The sequence below is a fragment of the Schistocerca nitens genome, chromosome 6, assembly GCF_023898315.1.
Source record: "Schistocerca nitens isolate TAMUIC-IGC-003100 chromosome 6, iqSchNite1.1, whole genome shotgun sequence".
Lineage (NCBI taxonomy): Eukaryota > Metazoa > Arthropoda > Insecta > Orthoptera > Acrididae > Schistocerca > Schistocerca nitens.
Genome location: NC_064619.1, coordinates 661,900,136 through 661,917,355, shown reverse-complemented (window position 1 = coordinate 661,917,355; position 17,220 = coordinate 661,900,136).

Genomic DNA, 17,220 nt, shown 5'->3' with positions numbered 1-17,220 from the left:
CAAGCCTAGGTCACACAGGGGAGGTTACAAGCAGGGGCTGTAATCACTCGAGTATCGTAGAGAGAAGTCGCCATGGACCCTGTAGTATTTTATCGCGACGCAATTTCTGTGTTGCATCATCAATATGAGAGTTCGATAGTTACAATAAACGATTTGATATGCATCGGAAATAAGCTCAGGATTCCTAGAGGAGGATACAAGCAGTGACCATGATCACACGAGTCACACTGACAGAAGTTACCTTGGACCCTGTATTATTTAATAGTGTCGCAATTTCAGTGTTGCATCGTGAATATGAGGGTTTGATAGTTACAGTTAAATAGTTGATATACATCGGAAATACGCTCTGGTCTCCCAGGGGAGGCTACAAGCAGTGGCCCTAATCAGTCAAGTGCCATGGAGAGAAATCTCCATGGACCTTGTAGTATTTTATCACCACGCAATTTCTGTGTTGCATCATCAATATGAGCGTTCGTGGGTTATAGTATTCGATTTGTTGTGCATGGGAAACAAGCCTAGGTCACACAGGGGAGGTTACAAGCAGGGGCTGTAATCAGTCGAGTATCGTGGAGAGAAGTCAATATGGACGCTGTAGTATTTAATCGCGACGCAATTTCTGTGTTGCATCGTCAATATGAGAGTTCGATAGTTACATTAAACGATGTGATATGCATCGGAAATAAAATCAGGATTCCTAGAGGAGGATACAAGCAGTGACCATGATCACGCGAGTCACACGGGGAGAAGTTACCTTGGACCCTGTATTATTTAATAGTGTCGCAATTTAAGTGTTGCATCGTCAATATGAGGGTTTGATAGTTACAGTAAAATATTTGATATGCATCGGAAATACGCTCTGGTCTCTCAGGGGAGGCTACAAGCAGTGGCCGTAATCACTCAAGTGCCATGGAGAGAAATCGCCATGGACCGTGTAATATTTTGTCGCAACGCAATTTCTGTGTTGCATCGTCAATATGAGCGTTCGATAGTTACAATAAATGATTTGATATGCATCGGAAATAAGCTCAGGTTTCCTAGAGGAGGATACAAGCAGTGACCATGATCACACGAGTCACACGGACAGAAGTTTCCTTGGACCCTGTATTACGTAATAGTGCCGCAATTTCAGTGTTGCATCGTGAATATGAGGGTTTGATAGTTACAGTTAAATATTTGATATGCATCGGAAATACGCTCTGGTCTCCCAGGGGAGGCTACAAGCAGTGGCCGTAATCACTCAAGTGCCATGGAGAGAAATCGCCATGACCCTGTAGTATTTAATCGCGACGCAATTTCTGTGTTGCATCGTCAATATGAGCGTTCGAGAGTTACAGTAATCGACATGCTCTACATCGGAAACAAGCCTAGGTCACACAGGGCAGAATATAAGCAGGGGCCGTAATCACTCAAGTATCGTGGAGAGAAGTCGCCATGGACCCTGTAGTATTTAATCGCGACGCAATTTCTGTGTTGCATCGTCAATATGAGAGTTCGATAGTTACAATAAACGATGTGATGTGCATCGGAAATAAAATCAGGGTTCCTAGAGGAGGATACAAGCAGTGACCATGATCACGCGAGTCACACGGAGAGAAGTTACCTTGGACCCTGTATTATTTAATAGTGTCGCAAAATAAGTGTTGCATCGTCAATATGAGGGTTTGATAGTTACAGTTAAATATTTGATATGCATCGGAAATACGCTCTGGTCTCCCAGGGGAGGCAACAAGCAGTGGCTGTAATCAGTCAAGTGCCATGGAGAGAAATCGCCATGGACCCTGTAGTGTTTTATCGCGACGCAATTTCTGTGTTGCATCGTCAATATGAGCGTTCGATAATTACAATAAATGAATTGATATGCATCGGAAATCAGCTCAGGATTCCTAGAGGAGGATACAAGCAGTGACCATGATCACACGAGTCACACGGACAGAAGTTTCCTTGGACCCTGTATTACGTAATAGTGTCGCAATTACAGTGTTGCATCGTAAATATGAGGGTTTGATAGTTACAGTTAAATATTTGATATGCATCGGAAATACGCTCTGGTCTCCCAGGGGAGGCTACAAGCAGTGGCCGTAATCACTCAAGTGCCATGGAGAGAAATCGCGATGGACCCTGTAGTATTTTATCGCGACGCAATATCTGTGTTGCATCGTCAATATGAGCGTTCGATAGTTACAATAAACGATTTGATATGCATCGGAAATGAGCTCAGGATTCCTAGAGGAGGATACAAGCAGTGACCATGATCACACGAGTCACACGGGGAGAAGTTACCATGGACCCTGTATTATTTAATAGTGTCGCAATTTCAGTGTTGCATCGTGAATATGAGGGTTTGATAGTTACAGTTAAATATTTGATATGCATCGGAAATACGCTCTGGTCTCCCAGGGGAGGCTACAAGCAGTGGCCCTAATCAGTCAAGTGCCATGGAGAGAAATCGCTATGGACCTTGTAGTATTTTATCGCGACGCTATTTCCGTGTTGCATCGTCAATATGAGCGTTCGAGAGTTACAGTAATCGACTTGCTCTGCATCGGATACAAGCCTAGGTCACACAGGGGAGATTACAAGTAGGGGCTGTAATCACTTGAGTATCGTGGAGAGAAGTCGCCATGTATCCTGTAGTATTTAATCGCGACGCAATTTCTGTGTTGCATCGTCAATATGAGAGTTCGATAGTTACAATAAACGATGTGATATGCATCGGAAATAAAATCAGGATTCCTAGAGGAGGATACAAGCAGTGTCCATGATCACGCGAGTCACACGGAGAGAAGTTACCTTGGACCCTGTATTATTTAATAGTGTTGCAATTTCAGTGTTGCATCGTCAATATGAGGGTTTGATAGTTACAGTAAAATATTTGATATGTATCGGAAATACGCTCTGGTCTCCCAGGGGAGGCGACAAGCTGTGGCCGTAATCACTCAAGATCCAGGGAGAGAAATCTCAATGGACCCTGTAGTATTTTATCGCGACGCAATTTCTGTGTTTTATCGTCAATCTGAGCGTTCGAGAGTTACAGTAATCGACTTGTTCTGCTTCGGAAACGAGCCTAGGTCACACAGGGGAGGTTACAAGCAGGGGCCGTAATCGCTTGAGTATCGTGGAGAGAAGTCGCCACGGACCCTGTAGTATTTAATCACGACGCAATTTCTGTGTTGCATCGTCAATATGAGCGTTCGATAGTTACAATAAACGATTTGATATGCTTCGGAAATAAGCTCAGGATTCCTAGAGGAGGATACAAGCAGTGACAATGATCACACGAGTCACACGGAGAGAAGTTACCTTGGAACCTGTATTATTTAATAGTGTTGCCATTTCAGTGTTGCATCGTCAATATGAGGGTTTGATAGTTACAGTAAAATATTTGATATGCATCGGAAATACGCTCTGGTCTCCCAGCGGAGGCTACAAGCAGTGGCCGTAATCACTCAAGATCCATGGAGAGAAATCGCCATGGTCCCTGTAGTATTTCGTCGCGACGCAATTCTGTGTTTTATCGTCAATATGAGCGTTCGAGAGTTACAGTAATCGACTTGCTCTGCATCGGAAACAAGCCTAGGTCACACAGGGGAGGTTACAAGCAGGGGCCGTAATCACTCGAGTATCGTGAAGTCGCCATGGACCCTGTAGTATTTAATCGCGACGTAATTTCTGTGTTGCATCGTCAATATCAGCGTTCGATAGTTACAATAAACGATTTGATATGCATTGCAAATAAGCTCAGGATTCCTAGAGGGGGATACAAGCAGTGACCATGATCACGCGAGTCACACGGAGAGATGTTACCATGGACCCTGTATTATTTAATAGTGTCGCAATTTCAGTGTTGCATCGTCAATATGAGGGATTGATAGTTACAGTTAAATATTTGATATGCATCGGAAATACGATCTGGTGTCCCAGGGGAGGCTACAAGCAGTGGCCGTAATCACTCAAGTGCCATGGAGAGAAATCGCCATGGACCCTGTAGTATTTTATCGCGACGTAATTTATGTGTTGCATCGTCAATATGAGAGTTCGATAGTAACAATAAACGACGTGATATGCATCGGAAATAAAATCAGGATTCCTAGAGGAGGATACAAGCAATGACCGTGATCACACGAGTCACACGGAGAGAAGTTACCTTGGTCCCTGTATTACTTAATAGTGTCGCAATTTCAGTGTTGCATCGTCAATATGAGGGTTTGATAGTTACAGTTAAATATTTGATATGCATCGGAAATACTCTCTGGTCTCCCAGGGGAGGCTACAAGCAGTGGTCGTAATCACTCAAGTGCCATGGAGAGAAAGCACCATGGACCCTGAAGTATTTTATCGCGACGCATTTTCTGTGTTGCATCGTCAATATGAGCGTTCGAGAGTTACAGTAATCGACTTGCTCTGCATCGGATACAAGCCTAGGTCACACAGGGGAGATTACAAGTAGGGGCCGTAATCACTCGAGTATCGTGGAGAGAAGTCGCCACGGACCCTGTAGTATTTAATCGCGACGCAATTTCTGTGTTGCATCGTCAGTATGAGCGTTCGATAGTTACATTAAACGATGTGATATGCATCGGAAATAAAATCAGGATTCCTAGAGGAGGATACAAGCAGTGACCATGATCACGCGAGTCACACGGAGAGAAGTTACCTTGGACCCTGTATTATTTAATAGTGTCGCAATTTAAGTGTTGCATCGTCAATATGAGGGTTTGATAGTTACAGTTAAATATTTGATATGCATCGGAAATACGCTCTGGTCTCTCAGGGGAGGCTACAAGCAGTGGCCGTAATCACTCAAGTGCCATGGAGAGAAATCGCCATGGACCGTGTAATATTTTGTCGCAACGCAATTTCTGTGTTGCATCGTCAATATGAGCGTTCGATAGTTACAATAAATGATTTGATATGCATCGGAAATAAGCTCAGGATTCCTAGAGGAGGATACAAGCAGTGACCATGATCACACGAGTCACACGGACAGAAGTTTCCTTGGACCCTGTATTACGTAATAGTGCCGCAATTTCAGTGTTGCATCGTGAATATGAGGGTTTGATAGTTACAGTTAAATATTTGATATGCATCGGAAATACTCTCTGGTCTCCCAGGGGAGGCTACAAGCAGTGGCCCTAATCACTCAAGTGCCATGGAGAGAAAGCACCATGGACCCTGTAGTATTTAATCGCGACGCAATTTCTGTGTTGCATCGTCAATATGAGCGTTCGAGAGTTACAGTAATCGACTTGCTCTACATCGGAAACAAGCCTAGGTCACACAGGGCAGAATACAAGCAGGGGCCGTAATCACTCAAGTATCGTGGAGATAAGTCGCCATGGACCCTGTAGTATTTAATCGCAACGCAATTTCTGTGTTGCATCGTCAATATGAGAGTTCGATAGTTACAATAAACGATGTGATGTGCATCGGAAATAAAATCAGGGTTCCTAGAGGAGGATACAAGCAGTGACCATGATCACACGAGTCACACGGACAGAAGTTTCCTTGGACCCTGTAAAATGTAATAGTGTCGCAATTTCCGTGTTGCATCGTGAATGTGTGGGGTTGATAGTTACAGTTAAATATTTGATATGCATCGGAAATACGCTGTGGTCTCCCAGGGGAGGCTACAAGCAGTGGCCGTAATCACTCAAGTGCCATGGAGAGAAATCGCCATGGACCCTGTAGTATTTTATCGCGACGCAATTTCTGTGTTGTATCGTCAATATGAGCGTTCGATAGTTACAATAAATGGATTGATATGCATCGGAAATGAGCTCAGGATTCCTAGAGGAGGATACAAGCAGTGACCATGATCACACGAGTCACACGGACAGAAGTTTCCTTGGACCCTGTATTACGTAATAGTGTCGCAATTTCAGTGTTGCATCGTGAATATGAGGGTTTGATAGTTACAGTTATATATTTGATATGCATCGGAAATACGCTCTGGTCTCCCAGGGGAGGCTACAAGCAGTGGCCGTAATCACTCAAGTGCCATGGAGAGAAATCGCCATGGACCCTGTAGTATTTTATCGCGACGCAATTTGTGTCTTGCATCGTCAATATGAGCGTTCGAGGGTTACAGTAATCGACTTGCTCTGCATCGGAAACAAGCCTAGGTCACACAGCGGAGGTTACAAACAGTGGCCTTAATCACTCGAGTATCGTGGAGAGAAGTCGCCATGGACCCTGTAGTATTTAATCGCGACGCAATTTCTGTGTTGCATCGTCAATATGAGAGTTCGATAGTTACAATAAACGATGTGATATGCATCGGAAATAAAATCAGGATTCCTAGAGGACGATACAAGCAGTGACCATGATCACGCGAGTCACACGGAGAGAAGTTACCTTGGACCCTGTATTATTTAATTGTGTCGCAATTTCAGTGTTGCATCGTCAATATGAGGGTTTGATAGTTACAGTTAAATATTTGATATGCATCGGAAATACGCTCTGGTCTCCCAGGGGAGACTACAAGCAGTGGCCGTAATCACTCAAGTGCCATGGAGAGAAATCGCCATGGACCCTGTAGTATTTTATCGCGGCGCAATTTCTGTGTTGCATCGTCAATATGAGTGTTCAATAGTTACAATAAATGATTTAATATTCGTCGGAAATAAGCTCAGGATTCCTAGAGGAAGATGCAAGCAGTGACCATGATCACACGAGTCACACGGACAGATGTTCCCTTGGACTCTGTATTACGTAATAGTGTCGCAATTTCAGTGTTGTAGCGTCAATATGAGGGTTTGATAGTTACAGTTAAATATTTGATATGCATCGGAAATACGCTGTGGTCTCCCAGGGGAAGCTAAAAGCAGTGGCCGTAATCACTCAAGTGCCATGGAGGGAAATCGCCATGGACCCTGTAGTATTTAATCGCGACGCACTTTCTGTGTTGCATCGTCAATATGAGCGTTCGATAGTTACAATAAACGATTTGATATGCATCGGAAATAAGCTCAGGATTCCTAGAGGAAGATACAAGCAGTGACCATGATCACACGAGTCACACGGACAGATGTTTCCTTGGACCCTGTATTACGTAATAGTGTCGCAATTTCAGTGTTGCATCGTCAATATGAGGGTTTGATAGTTACAGTTAAATATTTGATATGCATCGGAAATACGCTCTGGTGTCCCAGGGGAGGCTAAAAGCAGTGGCCGTAATCACTCAAGTGCCATGGAGAGAAATCGCCATGGACCTTGTAGTATTTTATCACGACGCAATTTCTGTGTTGCAAAATCAATATGAGCGTTCGTGGGTTATGGTATTCGATTTGATGTGCATCGGAAACAAGCCTAGGTCACATAGGGGAGGTTACAAGCAGGGGCTGTAATCACTCGAGTATCGTAGAGAGAAGTCGCCATGGACCCTGTAGTATTTAATCGCGACGCAATTTCTGTGTTGCATCGTCAATATGAGAGTTCGATAGTTAGAATTAACGATTTGATATGCATCGGAAATAAGCTCAGGATTCCTAGAGGAGGATACAAGCAGTGACCATGATCACACGAGTCACACGGACAGAAGTTACCTTGGACCCTGTATTATTTAATAGTGTCGCAATTTCAGTGTTGCATCGTGAATATGAGGGTTTGATAGTTACAGTTAAATATTTGATATGCATCGGAAATACGCTCTGGTCTCCCAGGGGAGGCTACAAGCAGTGGCCGTAATCAGTCAAGTGCCATGGAGAGAAATCGCCATGGACATTGTAGTATTTTATCACCACGCAATTTCTGTGTTGCATCATCAATATGAGCGTTTGTGGGTTATAGTATTCGATTTGTTGTGCATGGGAAACAAGCCTAGGTCACACAGGGGAGGTTACAAGCAGGGGCTGTAATCAGTCGAGTATCGTGGAGAGAAGTCGATATGGACCCTGTAGTAATTAATCGCGACGCAATTTCTGTGTTGCATCGTCAATATGAGGGATTGATAGTTACAGTTAAATATTTGATATGCATCGGAAATACGCTCTGGTCTCCCAGGGGAGGCTACAAGCAGTGGCCCTAATCACTCAAGTGCCATGGAGAGAAAGCACCATGGACCCTGAAGTATTTTATCGCGACGCAATTTCTGTGTTGCATCGTCAATATGAGCGTTCGAGAGTTACAGTAATCGACTTGCTCTGCATCGGAAACAAGCCTAGGTCACACAGCGGAGGTTACAAGCAGTGGCCGTAATCACTCGAGTATCGTGGAGAGAAGTCGCCATGGACCCTGTAGTATTTAATCGCGACGCAATTTCTGTGTTGCATCGTCAATATGAGAGTTCGATAGATACAATAAACGATGCGATATGCATCGGAAATAAAATCAGGATTCCTAGAGGAGGATACCAGCAGTGACCATGATCACGTGAGTCACACGGAGTTACCTTGGACCCTGTATTATTTAATAGTGTCGCAATTTCAGTGTTGCATCGTCAATGTGAAGGTTTGGTAGTTACAGTTAAATATTTGATATGCATCGGAAATACGCTCTGGTCTCCCAGGGGAGGCTACAACCATTGGCCGTAATCACTCAAGTGCCATGGAGAGAAATCGCCATGGACCCTGTAGTACTTAATCGCGACGCAATTTCTGTGTTGCATCGTCAATATGAGCGTTCGATAGTTACAATAAACGATTTGATATGCATTGGAAATGAGCTCAGGATTCCTAGAGGAGGATACCAGCAGTGACCATGATCACACGAGTCACACGGACAGAAGTTACCTTGGACCCTGTATTATTTAATAGTGTCGCAATTTCAGTGTTGCATCGTCAATATGAGGGTTAGATAGTTACAGTTAAATATTTGATATGCATCGTTAATACGCTCTGGTCTCCCAGGGGAGGCAACAAGCAGTGGCCGTAATCACTCAAGTGCCATGGAGAGAAATCGCCATGGACCCTGTAGTATTTTATCGCGACGCAATTTCTGTGTTGCATCGTCAATATGAGCGTTCGATAGTTACAATAAATGATTTGATATGCATCGGAAGTAAGCTCAGGATTCCTAGAGGAAGATACAAGCAGTGACCATGATCACACGAGTCACACGGACAGGAGTTTCCTTGGACCCTGTATTACGTAATAGTGTCGCAATTTCATTGTTGCATCGTGAATATGAATGTTTGATAGTTACAGTTATATTTTTGATATGCATCGGAAATACGCTCTGGTCTGCCAGGGGAGGCTACAAGCAGTGGTCGTAATCACTCAAGTGCCATGGAGAGAAATCGCCATGGACCCTGTAGTATTTTATCGCGACGCAATTTCTGAGTTGCATCGCCAATATGAGCGTTGGAGAGTTACAGTAATCGACTTGCTCTGCATCGGAAAAAAGCCTAGGTCACACAGCGGAGGTTACAAACAGTGGCCTTAATCACTCGAGTATCGTGGAGATAAGTCGCCATGGACCCTGTAGTATTTAATCGCGACGCAATTTCTGTGCTGCATCGTCAATATGAGCGTTCGATAGTTACAATAAATGATTTGATATGCATCGGAAATAAGCTCAGGATTCCTAGAGGAGGATACAAGCAGTGACCATGATCACACGAGTCACACGGGCATAAGTTTCCTTGGACCCTGTATTACGTAATAGTGTCGCAATTTCAGTGTTGCATCGTCAATATGAGGGTTTCATAGTTACAGTTAAATATTTGATATGCATCGGAAATACGCTCTGGTCTCCCAGGGGAGGCGACAAGCAGTGGCCGTAATCACTCAAGATCCAGGGAGAGAAATCGCCATGGACCCTGTAGTATCTTATCGCGACGCAATTTCTGTGTTTTATCGTCAATATGAGCGTTCGAGAGTTACAGTAATCGACTTGTTCTGCTTCGGAAACGAGCCTAGGTCACACAGGGGAGGTTACAAGCAGGGGCCGTAATCGCTTGAGTATCGTGGAGAGAAGTCGCCATGGACCCTGTAGTACTTAATCGCGACGCAATTTCTGTGTTGCATCGTCAATATGAGCGTTCGATAGTTACAATAAACGATTTGATATGCATCGGAAATAAGCTCAGGATTCCTAGAGGAAGATACAAGCAGTGGCATGATCACGCGAGTCACACGGAGAGAAGTTACCTTGGACCCAGTGTTATTTAATAGTGTAGCAATTTCAGTGTTGCCTCGTCAATATGAGCGTTTGATAGTTAGAGTTAAATATTTGATATGCATCGGAAATACGATCTGGTCTCCCAGAGGAGGCTACAGGCAGTGGCCGTAATCACTCAAGTGCCATGGAGAGAAATCGCCACGGACCCTGTAGTATTTAATCGTGACGCAATTTCTGTGTTGCATCGTCAATATGAGCGTTCGATAGTTACAATAAACGATTTGATATGCATCGGAAATAAGCTAAGGATTTCTAGAGGAGGATACAAGCAGTGACCATAGTCACGCGAGTCACACGGAGAGAAGTTACTTTGGACCCTGTATTATTTAATAGTGTCGCAATTTCAGTGTTGCATCGTCAATATGAGGGTTTGATAGTTACAGTTAAATATTTGATATGCATCGGAAATACGCTCTGGTCTCCCAGGGGAGGCTACAAGCAGTGGCCGTAATCACTCAAGTGCCATGGAGAGAAATCGCCATGGACCCTGTAGTATTTTATCGCGACGCAATTTCTGTGTTGCATCGTCAATATGAGCGTTCGATAGTTACAATAAATGATTTGATATGCATCGCAAATAAGCGCAGGATTCCAAGAGGAGGATACAAGCAGTGACCATGATCACATGTGTCACACGGACAGATGTTTCATTGGACCCTGTATTATGTAATATTGTCGCAATTTCCGTGTTGCATCGTGAATGTGAGGGTTTGATAGTTACAGTTAAATATTTGATATGCATCGGAAATACGCTCTGGTCTCCCAGGGGAGGCTACAAGCAGTGGCCGTAATCACTCAAGTGTCATGGAGAGAAATCGCCATGGACCCTGTAGTATTTTGACGCGACGCAATTTCTGTGTTGCATCGTCAATATGAGCGTTCGAAAGTTACAGTAATCGACTTGCTCTGCATCGGAAACAAGCCTAGGTCACACAGGGGAGGTTACAAGCAGGGGCCGTAATCGCTTGAGTATCGTGGAGAGAAGTCGCCATGGACCCTGTAGTATTTAATCGCCACGCAATTTCTGTGTTGCTTCGTCAATATGAGCGTTCGATAGTTACAATAAACGATTTGATATGCATCGGAAATAAGCTCAGGATTCCTAGAGGAAGATACAAGCAGTGACCATGATCACGCGAGTCACACGGAGAGAAGTTACCTTGGACCCTGTATTATTTAATAGTGTTGCAATTTCAGTGTTGCATCGTCAATATGAGGGTTTGATGGTTACAGTAAAATATTTGATATGCATCGGAAATACGCTCTGGTCTCCCAGGGGAGGCTACAAGCAGTGGCCGTAATCACTCAAGTGCCATGGAGAGAAATCGCCATGGACCCTGTAGTATTTTATCGCGACGCAATTTATGTGTTGCATCGTCAATATGAGCTATCGAGAGTTACAGTAATCGACTTGCTCTGCATCGGAAACAAGCCTAGGTCACTTAGGGGAGGTTACAAGCAGGGGCCGTAATCACTCGAATATCGTGGAGAGAGGTCGCCATGGACCCTGTAGTATTTCATCGCGACGCAATTTCTGTGTTGCATCGTCAATATGAGCGTTCGATAGTTACAATAAACGATTCGATATGCATCGGAAATAAGCTCAGGATTCCTAGAGGAGGATACAAGCAGTGACCATGATCACGCGAGTCACACGGGAGGAAGTTACCTAGGACCCTATATTACTTAATAGTGTCGCAAAATGAGTTTTGCATCGGCAATATGAGGGTTTGATAGTTACAGTTAAATATTAGATATGCATCGGAAATACGCTCTGGTCTCCCAGCGGAGGCTACAAGCAGTGGCCGTAATCACTCAAGTGCCATGGAGAGAAATCGCCATGGACCCTGTAGTATTTAATCGCGACGCAATTTCTGTGTTGCATCGTCAATATGAGCATCGGAAAGAAGCCTAGTTCACACAGGGGAGGTTACAAGCAGGGGCCATAATCACTCGAGTATCGTGGAGAGAAATCGCCATGGACCCTGTAGTATTTAATTGCGACGCAATTTCTGTGTTGCATCGTCAATATGAGCGTTCGATAGTTACAATAAATGATTTGATATGCATCGCAAATAAGCGCAGGATTCCTAGAGGAGGATACAAGCAGTGACCATGATCACACGAGTCACACGGACAGAAGTTTCCTTGGACCCTGTATTATGTAATAGTGTCGCAATTTCCGTGTTGCATCGTGAATGTGAGGGTTTGATAGTTACAGTTTAATATTTGATATGCATCGGAAATACGCTCTGGTCTCCCAGGGGAGGCTACAAGCAGTGGCCGTAATCACTCAAGTGCCATGGAGAGAAATCGCCATGGACCCTGTAGTATTTTATCGCGACGTAATTTCTGTGTTGCATCGTCAATATGAGCTTTCGATAGTTACAATAAATGATTTGATATGCATCGCAAGTAAGCTCAGGATTCCTAGAGGAAGATACAAGCAGTGACCATGATCACACGAGTCACACGGACAGAAGTTTCCTTGGACCCTGTATTACGTAATAGTGTCGCAATTTCAGTGTTGCATCGTGAATATGAGGGTTTGATAGTTACAGTTAAATATTTGATATGCATCGGAAATACGCTCTGGTCTGCCAGGGGAGGCTACAAGCAGTCGCCGTAATCACTCAAGTGCCATGGAGAGAAATCGCCATGGACCCTGTAGTATTTCATCGCGACGCAATTTCTGTGTTGCATCGTCAATATCAGCGTTCGATACTTACAATAAACGATTTGATATGCATTGCAAATAAGCTCACGATTCCTAAAGGAGGATACAAGCAGTGACCATGATCACGTGAGTCACATGGAGATAAGTTACCATGGACGCTGTATTATTTAATAGTGTCGCAATTTCAGTGTTGCATCGACAATATGAGGGATTGATAGTTACAGTTAAATATTTGATATGCATCGGAAATACGCTCTGGTCTCCGAGGGGAGGCTACAAGCAGTGGCCGTAATCACTCAAGTGCCATGGAGAGAAATCGCCATGGACCCTGTAGTATTTAATCGCGACGCAATTTCTGTGTTGCATCGTCAATATGAGCATCGGCAAGAAGCCTAGTTAACACAGGGGAGGTTACAAGCAGGGGCCGTAATCACTCGAGTATCGTGGAGAGAAATCGCCATGGACCCTGTAGTATTTAATCGCGACGCAATTTCTGTGTTGCATCGTCAATATGAGCGTTCGATAATTACAATAAATGATTTGATATGCATCGCAAATAAGCGCAGGATTCCTAGAGGAGGATACAAGCAGTGACCATGATCACACGAGTCACACGGACAGAAGTTTCCTTGGACCCTGTAAAATGTAATAGTGTCGCAATTTCCGTGTTGCATCGTGAATGTGTGGGGTTGATAGTTACAGTTAAATATTTGATATGCATCGGAAATACGCTGTGGTCTCCCAGGGGAGGCTACAAGCAGTGGCCGTAATCACTCAAGTGCCATGGAGAGAAATCGCCATGGACCCTGTAGTATTTTATCGCGACGCAATTTCAGTGTTGCATCGTCAATATGAGCGTTCGAGTGTTACAGCAATTTCCTTGTAATGCATAGGAAACAAGGCTATATCACAGATGGGAGGTTACAGGCAGTGGCCATAATCACTTAAGTCCCATGGAGAGAAGTGAACATGGACCCTGCAGTGTTTTATCGCGACGCAATTTCTGTGTTGCATCGTCAATATGAGCGTGCGAGAGTTACAGTAATCGATTTGTTATGCAACGGACGCAAGCCTAGGTCACACAGGGGAAGTGACAGGCAGTGTCCGCAATCACTCGAGTCCCATGAAGAAAAGTGAACATGGACCCTGCAGTGATTTTTCGCGACGCAATTTCTGGGTTGTATCGTCAATATGAGCGTTCGAGAATTACAGTAATCGATTTGTTATGCATCGTAAACAAGCCTAGGTCACACTGGGGAGGTTACAAGCAGTGGCCGTAATCACTCGAGTCCCATGGAGAGAAGTCGCCATGGACCCTGTAGTATTTTATACAACGCAATTACTGTGTTGCATCGTCAAAATGAGCGTTCGAGAGTTACAGTAATCGATTTCTTACGCATCAGAAACAAGCCTAGGTCACACAGGGGAGGTTACAAGCAGTGGCCGTAATCACTCGAGTCCCATGAAGAGAAGTCATCATGGACCCAGTAGTATTTTATCGCGACGTAATTCCTCTGTTGCATCGTCAATATGAGCGGTTTTCAGTTACAGTAATCTATTTGTTATGCGTCGGAAACAAGCCTATGTCACACAGGTGAGGTTACAAGCAGAGGCGGTAATCACTGGAGTCCCATGGAGAGACGTCAACGTGGATCATATAGTAGTATTCTAACGCGACCCAGTTTCTGTGTTGCATCTTCTTTATGTGCGTTCGAGAGTTACAGTAATCGATTTGTTATGCATCGGAAACAAGCCTAGGTCACACAGCGGAGGTTACAAGAGGTGGCCAATCACTCGAGTCCCATGGAGAGAAATCACCATGGACCCTGTAGTATTTTATCGCGACACAATTTTTGTGTTGCTTCGTCAATATGAGAGTTCGAGAGTTACAGTAATCGATCTGTTATGCATCGGAAACAAAACTAGGTCACACAGGGGAAGTTACAGACAGTGGCCGTAATCTCTCGATTCCCATGGAGAGAAATGAACATGGACCCCGTAGTAGTTTATCGCGACGCAATTTCAGTGCTGCATCGTCAATATGAGCGTTCGAGTGTTACAGTAATCCACTTCTTATGCATAGGAAACAATGCTAGGTGTCTCATGGGGGGTTACAAGCAGTGGCCATAATCACTTGAGTCCCATGGATGGAAGTCAACATGGACCCTGTAGTATTTTATTGCGACGCAATTTCTGTGTTGCATCGTAAATATGTGCGTTCGAGTGTTACTGTAATCGATTTGTTATGCATTGGAAACAAGCCTAGGTCACACAGGGGAGGTTATAAGCTGTGGCCGTAATCACTCGAGTCCCATGCAAGGAAGTCAACATGGACCCTGTAGTATTTTATCGCGACGCAATTTCTGTGTTGCATCGTCAATATGAGCGTTCGAGAGTTACAGTAATCGATTTGTTATGCATCAGAGACAAGCCTAAGTCACACAGGGGAGGTTACAAGCAGTGGCCATTATCACTCAAGTCCCATGTAGAGAAATCGCCCTGAACCCAATAGTATTTAACCGCGACGCAATTTCTGGGTTGCATCGTCAATATGAGCGTTCGAGTGTTACAGTAATCGAATTCTTACCCATCGAGGACAAGCCTAGGTCATACAGGGGAAGTGACAGGCAGTGGCCATAATCACTTGAGGCCCATGGAGAGAAGAGAACATGGACCCTGCAGTGTTTTATCGCGACGCAATTTCTGTGTTGCATCGTCAATATGAGGGTTCGAGAGTTACAGTAATCGATTTGTTATGCATCAGAAACAAGCCTAGGTCACACAGGGGAGGCTTCAGGCAGTGGCCGTAATCACTCGAGTCCCATGGAGAGAAATCGCCATGGACCCTGCAGTATTTAATCGCAACGCCATTTCTGTTGTGCTTCGTCAATATGAGCATTCGAGAGTTACAGTAATCGATTTGTTATGCATCATGAACAAGCCAAGGTCACACAGGGGAGTTTACAAGTAGTGGCCGTATTCACTCGGGTCCCATGGACAGAAATCGCCAAGGACCCTGTAGTATTTAATCGCGACGCAATTTCTGTGTTGCATCGCCAATATGATGGTTCGAGTGTTACAGTAATGGATTTGATATGTATCATAACAAGCCTTGGTCACACAGGGGAGGTTACAGGAAGTGGCCGTAATAACTCGAGTCCCATGGAGAGAAGTGAACATGGACCTTGTAGTATTTTATCGCGATGCAATTTCGGTGTTGCATCGTCATTATGAGCGTTCGAGAGTTACAGTAATAAATTTGTTATGCATCGGAAACAAGCCTAGGTCACACAGATGCGGTTACAAGCAGTGGCCGTAATCTCTCGAGTCCCATTGAGAGAAGTCAAAATGTACCGTGTAGTATTTTATCGCTACGCAATTTCTGTGTTGCATCGTAAATATGTGCGTTCGAGAGTTACTGTAATCGATTTGATATGCATCGGAAATAAGCCTAGGTAACACAGAGAAGGCTATAAACTGTGGCCGTAATCACTCGAGTCCCATGGAAGGAAGTCAACATGGACCCTGTAGTATTTTATCGCGACGCAATTTCTGTGTTGCATCGTCAATATGAGGCTTCGAGAGTTACAGTAATCGATTTGTCATGCAACGGACACAAGCCTAGGTCACACAGGGGAAGTGACAGGCAGTGGCCGTAATCACTCGAGTCCCATGGAGAGAAGTGAACATGGACCCTGCAGTGATTTTTCGCGACGCAATTTCTGGGTTGCATCGTCAATATGAGCGTTCGAGAATTACAGTAATCGATTTGTTATGCATCGTAAACAAGCCTAGGTCACACAGGGGAGGTTACAAGCAGTGGCCGTAATCACTCGAGTCCCACAGAGAGAAATCTCCATGGACCCTGTAGTAGTTTATGGCGACGCAATCTCTGTGTTGCATCGTCAATATGAGGGTTCGAGAGTTACTGTAATCGATTTGTTATGCATCAGAAACAAGCCTAGGTCACACAGGGGAGGTTACAAGCAGTGGCCATAATCACTCGAACCCATGGACAGAAATCGCCATGGACCCTGTAGTATTTTATCGCGACGCACTTTCTGTGTTGCATCGTCAATATGAGCGTTCGATAGTTACAATAAATGATTTGATATGCATCGCAAATAAGCGCAGGATTCCTAGAGGAGGATACAAGCAGTGACCATGATCACATGAGTCACACGGACAGAAGTTTCATTGGACCCTGTATTATGTAATATTGTCGCAATTTCCGTGTTGCATCGTGAATGTGAGGGTTTGATAGTTACAGTTAAATATTTGATATGCATCGGAAATACGCTCTGGTCTCCCACGGGAGGCTACAAGCAGTGGCCGTAATCACTCAAGTGCCATGGAGAGAAATCGCCATGGACCCTGTAGTATTTTATCGCGACGTAATTTCTGTGTTGCATCGTCAATATGAG